Here is a 12,991-nt window from a genome sequence, read left to right as displayed (position 1 = left end):
CGATGAATCAACAATTCGAAGTGCTTTTCTTGCGTATTCTTGATCAACCAGCGTTGATATATAGATGTAGGAGAATTTGTTTGGGAAGTAATAAGTCCCTTTGACATCTCTTCATCTGCAAAAGATTCTCGACGTGAAAACACAGAGACAAAGGGCTGATCTTTGAATAGGAAAAAGAATTGATCTGCAGGGTCCCAAATGAATTGGCTTATTCGAAAAAACCCTTGTTCTTTGGAAGATCTATCTCGTGTCTGGTACTGCACGGTTCCACTCCGCAAGAACTCCGAATCATTCTCTTGAAGCTTATCCTCTTTATGATAAATGATCCGCTTGTCCCGAAATGACCTGACCCAATAGGGAAATCCCAATTTATTGGGCCTTTCGATAAAATCAAATAGATTGCCATGAGGGCGCCATAGTCTAGGAGCCCAAACTATGTGATTGAATAAATCCTCATCCTCCTTTATCTGTTGCAGGTCGAGGGTTCCTTCTCCTTCCCCTTCTTCAAACCCCGATTCGTATTTTTCATATAGAAATCTCTGATCAACGATAGAACAAGATCCATTTTGCATCATATCTAACTGATTCCTTGGTTCGGACCGAAGAAGCAATGTCACTCGATCATTATCAAACTGACTGCATTCTGTCCGTGAGTATCCCACCAGAGCGCTTTCTAATAGGCCATGAACTAGATCAGAATCATTCTCAACGAATCCATAAGAAGTGATCCAATTTTGTTCATCGGGTCCCCAAAGATCTTGAGCGACCGATCCGGCAGAACAACTCAAAAGATAAAGAAGTATCGTTAATTTCTTCATGCTCGTTCCAAGTTCGAAGTACCATTTGGACAAATAAGAATCCCCTTCCTTACATGATTTCTTCTTCATATAGATAGATATAGGATCTATGGAGCAATTACTTAGAAGTACATTTTGTGCAACAGCCCTTCCTATCTGATAGAAAAGGATCTCATGATACTGAACGGATCTTACCTGGGATCGCAAATCCCAAGTTTGTCTATGAAGAGCTGATCTAATTGTATTAGTGTCTATAATTGATTTCTTTTGTGTAATACTAATTGATAGGACCTCATTGGTAAGTGCTACAAGATCTCGTGCATTGGAACCCATGGTTATGGATCCGAATCCATTAGTATGGGACATTTTCTTTTCCAAGCGGAATCCCCTAGTATATGAAAGAATGAAAAAGTGCTTTCGTTGTTGTGGAATAAGAAGCCTTCGTATCTTAATGCATGTATTTGATTTATTCGGAGCTATTAGAGCGGGATCCACTTTTTGGGGAATATGAGTCGAAGCAATAACAAGAATATTTCTAGTGGAACATCTTTCACAATCCCTGGGGAGATGGTTCACTAATAGACCGAGGGATAAGTAATTCGACTCATTCACATAAAGATCATGAATGTTTGGAATCCATATTATGCAAGGAGACATTGCTTTTGCTAATTCTAATGGAAGGGTGATCTCAAATTGGTCTATTTTCGGCGTCATATACATAGTTAGCACATTCGGCATAGTTAGCAGCTCCGTATCAAGGTCATCATCGTCACGATCATCAATATCGATATCGTCACGATCCTCAATATCGATATCATCAATAAGATAACCTTGATTGTCATCCAGGAACTTGTTCGGAAATACCGTAATGAAGGGAACATAGGAGTTTGTCACTCGGTATTTGACAAAATATGATCGTCCAGTTCCTATAAAACCTATCACTAAAATACCCCTAGAAGGGGGTAGGGCTAAGCGGAGCGAAAAGGGTTTTCCATGAGATGGGAAATGAGAACTATTAGCCCCACACGGGGTTTGTGAATAAGTAATTGTCTGATAATGAGCAAGGAATATCCGTCTTTCTGCTAAACAGGATCTATTGAACTCATAATTCATTAGATACCTTTTTTGAATGTCAACTAAGTATCGTAAGTAAATGGATCCCGGTTGTTCAATCATTTGATAACCAGAGTCATTCTTTGATAAATGATCACTATGAGTCAGACTCAATAGAATTTGATCAATCCTTTTTTCTGTCGTTAAGGTGGAGAACTGAACTAAGAATTCTCTTTCTGCATCATCAATCCAATCACTGTTCGCGACCCAGGATTCTATTTGATCATCAATCCAATCACTGTTCACGTTTTTTCTTATCAATGAATAGATCTCTTTACTTGTACGACTTAGATGTCTCGTATTTCTCGAAAAAGTGATTGAATTGATGGGATTTGGTATGATACTTATGAGATAGATGATATCGATGAGATTGATATTCAAATCTTTCTTCTTAGAACGTATTGATTTGACCCCATAAGTGGGACCACCACTCAATAGCATGTTGCCACCAGAAGCAGAACTCCGTATTTCTTCCAGAGAATCTCCTAATTGTTCCAGAGCAACTAGAAAGAGATTCTTTAACCAGAAAGAATTCAGTTCAGGTGGAGGATACCTATCCAGAAGTTTTCGCAACTCAATCATGTATGATGGAATCATCAAAGATTTGATCTTTTCTAACTCTGTCTGTAACTCACTAGAGACTCGGGAAATAAAGAGAAGATGCGTACGAACGAGATATCCAGCAACAAGAAGAAGGAAAAGGATTGAATAGAGGAACTCCCGAGCATTTGGTGATCTCAGATGTGTCCACTTCAATGGAACGGGTGACTCATTATTTCGATGAATCATTTCTTCGGGCAGAAGAAGATTCTGTAAACACTTACTCGAAATCTCACTTATCAGATTCCATCGTGGAAGAATCGCCCACAATGGAATCTGAAGAATTGACCATGATATATCTGATCCATGCATAATATCATAAAAAAAGGATACAAATTTGTGACTGCTACTTAGTATCGGCAATGGGTCTGAAAAAGTATCTAAAAGGATGAAATTTATATATTTGCACCCTGCCGAAGTAAGGAACCATGGCATATACGTTTGGAACAGATTCCATTTTGAGAGATTTGAAAAAGCACTATCTCGTTGAAAGGCTCTATACATCTGCCGTTTCTCAACGCATTTCTTTAGACAAAGATTCCGTTTTTTTGCGGATGGTAAATCTTTCTCAGAACATGGAGTGTGAATCAAACCCATGTTTGAATTGAAACTGAGATACTGATGCAAGTTCTTCCCTTCTGAATCAGATAGATTCATATCTGAAAGAGGCTGACAATAAGTTGAAAGAGGCTGAGATTTGTACAAGTTATACGTTTCGTCACCACTTTGTGGAAAATCGTTAGGTATGAATATGTCAGATACCTGTGACTCGATTGGTGAAATAGTATCTCTCTCCAAAAAAACATGTTTTTTTTTACCGACGCACAAAGAAAATATCTTGTTGCGGATGAACGAGATATGGAGGAATTGTCCATATGTAAGATCATAATTATCGATACGGGTCTTTTCCGCATAAAAAGGGAATCTTTTGTTAGAATAGAAGCAGAAGTGATGTGGATTATTCAAGAATCGAAGTAGATTTGCTTTATAAAAAGAAGATATCAATGAACTTCTATGAAATGGTTTCACGGGATTCAGCCAATTGTCCCGATCGTGGGATATCATTGAGAAATAGGAATCGGTGTTATCAAAGAATTTCCTGCGATTATTCCTAGTATGGAGTGAGTCAATCATCCACTTTGGTATCTTATTGAACAAAAATGCTGATATTGTTCCCCCATTGATCAAGAATTTCGATCTTTGGGAAGTATCATGATCATCCAATAAGAAGGGTTTCAATTTATTCAAATGAACGATTTGAACACCTATTGATTCTAACAACTGATTGCAGAGTTGATCATTCGGACCTTTCAATTCATAGATGTGGATCTCGGACCTATGAATGGGGATATTCCCGATACTCACAAAGAAAAAAGTAAGTGACTTAGACAAAAAGAGAAGTGACTTGGACAAAAAGAAATGAAGTGACTTAGACAAATCTTGTTTGTCGATAACCTTGGACCAATCAATCGAATGTTGATTAATACGTAATCGATCGAACACCACTTGAAAACGGTTCTTCTGTTCAGAAACGAAATGCTCCAAATGCTCCTGGAAATTCTTGCTCCCATTGGACCATTTGTATCTATATGCATTAGGATCCCGATTCATGGATCTCTCGGTTCGAGAAATAAGAGGATCGAACCATTTCTTCTGACTCTTTTTCACATTCGATAAATGTTGGTTGATCATATATTTCATTATAGTTATATGATTCAGAGTATCATTTCCTATTTGATCCCTTTGAATTCCATATTCGAAGTTGCGATCGGATCTATTCATTAAAAAGAATCTATTCGATAGATTTCTTATGTACCCATAGGTGCTATATTGGATTTGAATCAGATTTCGGATCAATCTATATTGATTGACTGCCTCCATTATGTTGTTGCTAGCAAATACCACTATTTTGGGTTTTGGATCTTCCAAACCATTCCTGCAGGAGATCCGGACCCATTTTTTTCTGATCCTTCGATAAAAAGATTCATTCTCTTCATCAAAAATATGAGGTAGAACCAATAAAGAGTTCTTTTTCGATTCATCCCTGGAGTTGAATACCTCATTCAAGAATTTTTTTTGATCCAACCCGTAGGAATCAATAGAAAAGGCAAATCCCTTATGATACACCGGATCAGGCTCGGTTATTGATAGAGTGAATAGATCTGCCATTTCTTGAAATCTCTCTTCTGATTCAAAATCGTGGTGCAACGTGTATCTCCCTTTGTTCCGGTCATGGAATAGATGGAATAAATCACAAAATGGGTTTTTGTTCAAGAATGAGATCTTATTAGAACTGTCCATATCCGGTTCATCCTTCGGAACCATATCACATCCCCGATCTGATGAAATAGGATGAATTGAGACGGTATTTTGTAAATACGTAATTATCTTGAATATATCAACCATTTCTTTCTTTTCCGATCGCCTGGAAGGGACAAAAGAAAAAACATCTTGTTGTTTCTTCAACAATTTCTGATCTCTAGTGAACCTCTCAGTAGCATTCGAAACCAGATGAAGTTCTGACCATCTGTCGGAGAAAAAAGAACGAATTGATCTTGTAGGATTCCCAAGAAATTCTTCGATTTTTTCCGGAAACAGATGATTATTCATCTGCTTTTCACGTTCCGTGAATAGCCGGGACATTGAGGAATATCCAGAAGGGTATTTCGGGAATCGATCTGATTCTATCTCTGTTCGTTCCGTTTGAAGAGAGGAAGGATCCCAAAGAATCAATCTTTCTTTTAGTTGCTGAATCTCTGTTTGATTGATCAATGTGTGATATTCCGAATCCTCATTCCTAATGGAATCGAAATGATCTCTGGATTGATCAGAAGATCCTTTCAATTGGCTAGAATCCGTTACTTGAACGAAAATAGATCTTGTGGAATCATATTGAATATTTGACGATACATTCCGTACCTTGCTAAAAAACCGATCCTTGTTTACCAACCACATATTGTCTAACCAAATCAAATTCTCTCTCGATACGTTCCTCAAAAAATCCGATTCGTGCTGATTCTTCCCCCAACTAACGAAGAGATCTTGGTGGAATTGCCACATATGAAATTGAGCACAATTTTGCAAAGAAATATCCCACTTGTTTCTCGAGAAGAGATGGGAAACATGCTCAATATCATTTGATGGAATAGTTGCCTCAGCTCCTTGTTGTTTGAGGAAACCCTCCACTTCAATTGGTCTTTTTTCACGAAAAGCAGACATGAGATAACAAATCAAGTGTTTCGCTAAGATTTCGAATAGCTGTCCCGAATTCAAATTGATTATGTTTCGCTTCTTCCTCGGAGAAACACGATCAAACAATTCCCAACCATGGTCCTTGCGGATCGGATCATCCATATAGGATACAAAAAGAAACTCCAGATATTTGATATCTTTCTCTTTGAATGAGATCTCAATTCCAGCTACTGTTTCATTAGATATCTTACAACTAGAATCCCTCTTTTTTCCGATCCAGTTCCTCCACCACCGCGAACCCCAGTTAGATTCAGGCATGATACACTTTTTAGTTATTGGGAGGACCCAAGTACTCTCTTTCGGATCCATGAAACAACTCTCAGAGATCTTTTTCCCTTTTGGAAGATACAGGAGCGAAACAATCAACCTATTGATATTGGGAGACCAAAAAGATTCTTCCAATGTATCATTTCTGGGTCCAATGGAATTCATAGGTATAGGAAGAAGCCCCATCAAATAGAGATTTTTTCTTTCGACCATATTTCGATTGTTAATACGATATATAAGGACCGCTACTACAAGCAGTACTACACCTTTGATCGTGAAAGTGAAATATCGATTGCTTGTTGAACCCTGTGAATCACGTGAAAGCAGGACACTCCAAGTTTGGGGGCCAAGGAGTTTCACAAAACGTTCTTGGTGGAAAAAAATGTGAGTGAAAGACACCACTGAATCGAATTTGGTCCATGAATCTAAGAAATAGCGAGAATTCTTGATCTCTCTCAATATCTCTCTCAATTCCAAAATACAGGATTTGAATTGATGCCGTTTCATTGATTTCTCCTAAACGAAAGATTATATTTCAATTGAAATCCACTTACACAAAGACAGCCCCCGTTGATGACGAGTCTCCGCGAAGCATCCATGGCTGAATGGTTAAAGCGCCCAACTCATAATTGGCAAATTCGTAGGTTCAATTCCTGCTGGATGCACGCGAATTGGAACGTTCAATAATAGAATTGGCTCCGTATCAACGGAATCTCATCATCCATAGATAACTAATTGGTATATTCATACTATAAGAATAAGATAGAAACGGTAGAAACGGTAAGAATTCTAATTCTTATAGATACTGGAACTCATAGGGAAGAAAATGGATTTATGGATGGAATCAAATATGCAGTATTTACAGAAAAAAGTATTCGGTTATTGGGGAACAATCAATATACTTCTAATGTCGAATCAGGATCAACTAGGACAGAAATAAAGCATTGGATCGAACTCTTCTTTGGTGTCAAGGTAGTAGCTATGAATAGCCATCGACTCCCGGGAAAGGGTAGAAGAATGGGACCTATTATGCGACATACAATGCATTACAGACGTATGATCATTACGCTTCAACCGGGTTATTCTATTCCACCTCTTATAGAGAAAAGAACTTAAATAAAAAAAAATAAATACTTAATAACATGGCCATACATTTATACAAAACTTCTACCCCTAGCACACGCAAAGGAGCCGTAGACAGTCAAGCGAAATCCAATCCACGAACAAATTTGATCTATGGACAGCATCGTTGTGGTAAAGGTCGTAATGCCAGAGGAATCATTACCGCAAGGCATAGAGGGGGAGGTCATAAGCGTCTATACCGTAAAATCGATTTTCGACGGAATGCAAAAGACATATCTGGTAGAATCGTAACCATAGAATACGACCCTAATCGAAATGCATACATTTGTCTCATACACTATGGGGATGGTGAGAAGAGATATATTTTACATCCCAGAGGGGCTATAATTGGAGATACCATTGTTTCTGGTACAGAAGTTCCTATATCAATGGGAAATGCCCTACCTTTGAGTGCGGTTTGAACTATTGATTTACGTAATTGGAAGTAACCAATTAGGTTTACGACAAAACCTAGAAATCGATCACTGATCCAATTTGAGTACCTCTACGGGATAGACCTCAACAGAAAACTGAAGAGTAACGGCAGCAGGTGATTGAGTTCAGTGGTTCCTCATATAAAATTATTGACTCTAGAGATATGGTAATATGGAGAAGACAAAATTGTTTGAAGCACGGATAGAACCGGAAGCGCCCCTTGTTTCAAAGAGAGGAGGATGGGTTATTCACATTTCATTTGATGGTCAGAGGCGAATTGAAAGCTAAGCAGTGGTAATTCTAAAGATCCCCCGGGGGAAAAATAGAGATGTCTCCTACGTTACCCGTAATATGTGGAATGGAAGTATCGACGTAATTTCATAGAGTCATTCGGTCTGAGTGCTACATGAAGAACATAAGCCAGATGACGGAATGGGGAGACCTAGGATGTAGAAGATCGTAGCATGAGTGATTCGGCAGATTTGGATTCCTATATATCCACTCATGTGGTACTTCATCATACGATTCATATAAGATCCATCTGTCTAGATATCATCATCTACATCCAGAAAGCCGTATGCTTTGGAAGAAGCTTGTACAGTTTGGGAAGGGGTTTTGATTGATCAAAAAGAAGAATCTACTTCAACCGATATGCCCTTAGGCACGGCCATACATAACATAGAAATAACACTTGGAAAGGGTGGACAATTAGCTAGAGCAGCAGGTGCTGTAGCGAAACTGATTGCAAAAGAGGGTAAATCGGCCACATTAAGATTACCATCTGGAGAGGTTCGTTTGATATCCAAAAACTGCTCAGCAACAGTCGGACAAGTGGGTAATGTCGGGGCGAACCAGAAAAGTTTGGGTAGAGCCGGATCTAAATGTTGGCTAGGTAAGCGTCCTGTAGTAAGAGGAGTAGTTATGAACCCTGTAGACCATCCCCATGGAGGTGGTGAAGGGAGGGCCCCGATTGGTAGAAAAAAACCCACAACTCCTTGGGGTTATCCCGCGCTTGGAAGAAGGAGTAGGAAAAGGAATAAATATAGTGATATTTTTATTCTTCGTCGCCGTAAATAGAAAGAGAAAGAAAAAATAATGAATGATGTAAAATTAAATCAAATTGGTTTTTTCGTCTTCACAAAATGAAAAAATGAAAAGAAGGGGGAGTAATCACTTGTGGCCCGTTCATCTAAAAAAAATCCTTTTGTGGCTAATCACTTATTAAGTAAAATTGAGAAGCTCAACAAGGCAGAGGAAAGAAGTATAATAGTAACTTGGTCCCGAGCATCGACCATTATATTTGCAATGGTCGGTCATACAATTGCTGTTCATAACGGAAAGGAGCATTTACCTATTTATATAACGGAGCGTATGGTGGGTCACAAATTGGGAGAATTCGCGCCTACTCTGACTTTCCGGGGACACGCGAGAAACGATAATAGATCTCGGCGATAATGATAATATTAATATAGTTAATGTATTAATGTAATCAAAAGTTAAATAAGTGCTCTCATGATTTATTCTTATTTTTATTGGTGTGTGTGAGGTAAAACCCTATGACTATGATAAAGAAGACCTCGGGTACAGAAATACGAGCTTTAGCTCGACATATAGGTATGTCTGCTCAAAAAGCACGAAGGGTAATTGATCAAATTCGCGGTTGCTCCTATGAGCAAACACTTATGATACTGGAACTCATGCCTTATCGAGCATGTTACCCCATTTTCAAATTAGTTTATTCCGCAGCAGCAAATGCTAGTCACAATAGGGGTTTGAAAGAAGCTGATTTATTTATTAGTAAAGCCGAAGTCAACGAAGGTGTTATCGTCAAAAGGTTAAAACCGCGAGCTCGGGGACGTAGTTACCCAATAAAAAGACCCACCTGTCATATAACTATTGTATTGAGCGAAAGACCTAACTTCAATTTAAAAAATATTTGATTTTCAAAACATGACTTTTAGTTTAGAAAGAGAATATTGGTAGGTAGATATGGGACAGAAAATAAATCCACTTGGTTTCAGACTTGGTACAACCCAAAGTCATCGTTCCTTTTGGTTCGCACAACCAAAAAATTATTCCAAAGGTCTCCAGGAAGATGAAAAAATACGGGATTGTATCAAGAATTATGTACAAAAACATATGAGAATATCCTCAGGTTTTGAAGGAATTGCACGTATAGATATTAAAAAAAGAATCGATTTGATCCAAGTCATAATTCATATTGGATTCGCCAATATGTTAATAGAGGGTCGAGCCCGAGGAATCGAAGAATTACAGACTAATGTACAAAAAAGCTTTCATTCTGTGAACCGAAGACTCAACATTGCTATCGCAAGAGTTGCAAGACCTTACGGGCAACCTAATATTCTTGCAGAATATATCGCTCTGCAATTAAAGAATAGAGTTTCCTTTAGAAAGGCAATGAAAAAAGCTATTGAATTAGCTGAACAAGCGGATGCAAAGGGAATTCAGGTACAAATTGCAGGACGTCTCAATGGAAACGAAATTGCCCGCGTTGAATGGATTAGAGAAGGTAGGGTTCCCCTACAGACCATTCGAGTGAAAATTGATTATTGTTCCTATCCAGTTCGAACTATCTATGGAGTATTAGGGATAAAAATTTGGATATTTTTGGATGAAGAGTAATGGCTCCTTTTCTTGCGATTCTATTCATGGATACTTATCCATGGACAGGGCAAAAAACTCAATTTAGTTTAGGTCTTTTTCCGTTTAGTCAAAACGGATCAATTATATATGTTTGAATAACAATTCGATTTACCACTTTGATATGATAGAATTGCTATGCTTAGTGTGTGACTCGTTGGGACTAAAAGAAAGAATTGGACCCTACCTAATATAAATATAAATTAATAACCAGCTCATTGCTTCGTATTCTCAAGATCCAAGGAATCGGTCATTATATGAGATAATAATCATATATTTGTAGCAACTGAAATCCTTTTTCAATAAAGTAAAAATGAATCTTGATTGATTGTGTAAGTTGTGAAACCAAAATAGAGGGATGCGGATGAATGGAAGGATGAGAGAAAGAGAGAAGGGGAAAAGAAATGATATATTATTCCAATATGTATGGTCTATGAATCATCTTAGAAAGGGCAATGTGATAAGGCATCATATACTATAATATAATTCAATTCATCTATAATTGAGATAGATTTCAAAAAATAAAGAGCATTGAGTCGATAGAGACTGAGGAGATTGACTCAGGGACAGATTAAATTAGAAGCTCCATTGCAGAATTCAGACCTCGACATTAATGGAGGAGAAGCTATGGGAACGACGGAACCTGTGACTGCGGAGGATTCGATTGAAAACGAATCCTAATGATTCACTGGACGGGATGGCGGAACGCGCCGGGAACGAACTGATTTCTTCGAAGAGGTTATGGAGCGACCCTACGAATAAAGCAGATAAATATAAAAGAGTAAATATTCGCCCGCGAAATTTCATCCATTAAATAATCCTAATATTATTTATTGTTTATTTATCGTTTCATTCGCGAGGAGCTGGATGAGAAGAAACTCTCATGTCCGGTTCTGTAGTAGAGATGGAATTGAGACACTACCATCAACTATAACCCCAAAAGAACCAGGTTTCGTAAACAACATAGAGGAAGAATGAAAGGAGTATCTTATCGGGGCAATCGTATTTGTTTCGGTAAATATGCGCTTCAGGCACTTGAACCCGCTTGGATCACATCTAGACAAATAGAAGCAGGGCGCCGCGCAATGACACGATATGCCCGTCGTGGCGGAAAAATATGGGTACGTATATTCCCCGACAAACCCGTTACACTAAGACCCGCGGAAACACGTATGGGTTCGGGGAAGGGATCTCCTGAATATTGGGTATCCGTCGTTAAACCGGATCGAATACTTTATGAAATGGGCGGAGTATCAGAAACCGTAGCCAGAGCCGCTATGGAAATAGCGGCGCGCAAAATGCCTATACGAACAAAATTCGTTATTGCGGAATAGGGATATCGGACCAAAGGGATATTTATGAATGATGAAAAATATAATCTATAATCGCTGGTTTACTTATTTCTGGACAGAAAATTTTCTTTTCCCCCTCGCCTCTTGCATTGAAAGAACTCAAATAAAAGAAAGATGATTCAACCTCAGACCTTTTTGAATGTAGCGGACAACAGCGGAGCTCGAAAATTGATGTGTATTCGAATCATAGGAGCTAGTAATTACCGATATGCTCATATCGGTGACGTTATTGTTGCTGTAATCAAAGAAGCAGTGCCAAATATGCCCCTGGAAAGATCAGAAGTAATCAGAGCTGTAATTGTACGTACATGTAAAGAACTCAAGCGCGACAACGGTATGATAATCCGGTATGATGACAATGCAGCAGTTGTCATTGATCAAGAAGGAAATCCAAAAGGCACCCGAGTTTTTGGTTCGATTGCTCGTGAATTGAGACAGTTAAATTTCACTAAGATAGTCTCATTAGCTCCCGAAGTATTATAAATAATGAACGCTAGTAGACGAGACAATGGGTAGTAGGGTCTTTGAAATGGATAAATTAGTAGATTATGTCTCAGGCATATACCTTTAATGAAAAATAAAAAAAGAAACATGTTGATTATATCAAAGCAAAAAAAAAATGATAGTTCGTCATGGGTAGAGACACTATTGCCGATATAATAACTTATATAAGAAATGCTGACATGGATAAAAAAGGAACAGTTCGAATACCATCCACTAATATTACCGAAAACATTGTGAAAATACTTCTACGAGAGGGTTTTATCGAAAATGTTAGGAAGCACCGGGAAAACAACAAGGATTTCTTGGTTTTAACCCTACGACATAGAAGAAATAGGAAAAGAGCACATAGAAATATTTTAAAGCGTATCAGCAGACCAGGTCTGCGAATCTATTCCAACTCTCAACGAATTCCTAGGATTTCAGGCGGGATAGGGGTTGTAATTCTTTCTACTTCTAGGGGTATAATGACAGATCGAGAAGCTCGACTAGAAAGAATTGGAGGAGAAATTTTGTTTTATATATGGTGAGGTGATCCATCTGGTATACGAATTTGATACGTAACTTCCTATTTATGAAAAAGAGAGTAGAGGTGGGTTGTCTAATGTCACTCCTCCTACATTAGTTAATACTTCAAGGAGGTTACCTGGAATGAAAGAACAAAAATTGATCCATGAAGGTTTAATTACTGAATCACTTCCCAATGGCATGTTCTGGGTTCGCTTAGATAACGAAGACCTGGTTCTAGGTTATGTTTCAGGGCGGATACGACGTAGTTTTATACGAATACTACCAGGAGATAGAGTAAAAATAGAAGTCAGCCGTTATGATTCAACAAGGGGACGTATAATTTATAGACTTCGCAATAAAGATTCAAACGATTAGGTA

Source organism: Nymphaea colorata, unplaced genomic scaffold (genome assembly GCF_008831285.2).
Source record: "Nymphaea colorata isolate Beijing-Zhang1983 unplaced genomic scaffold, ASM883128v2 scaffold0671, whole genome shotgun sequence".
Taxonomy (NCBI): Eukaryota; Viridiplantae; Streptophyta; class Magnoliopsida; order Nymphaeales; family Nymphaeaceae; genus Nymphaea; species Nymphaea colorata.
This window is presented reverse-complemented; position numbering follows the sequence as displayed.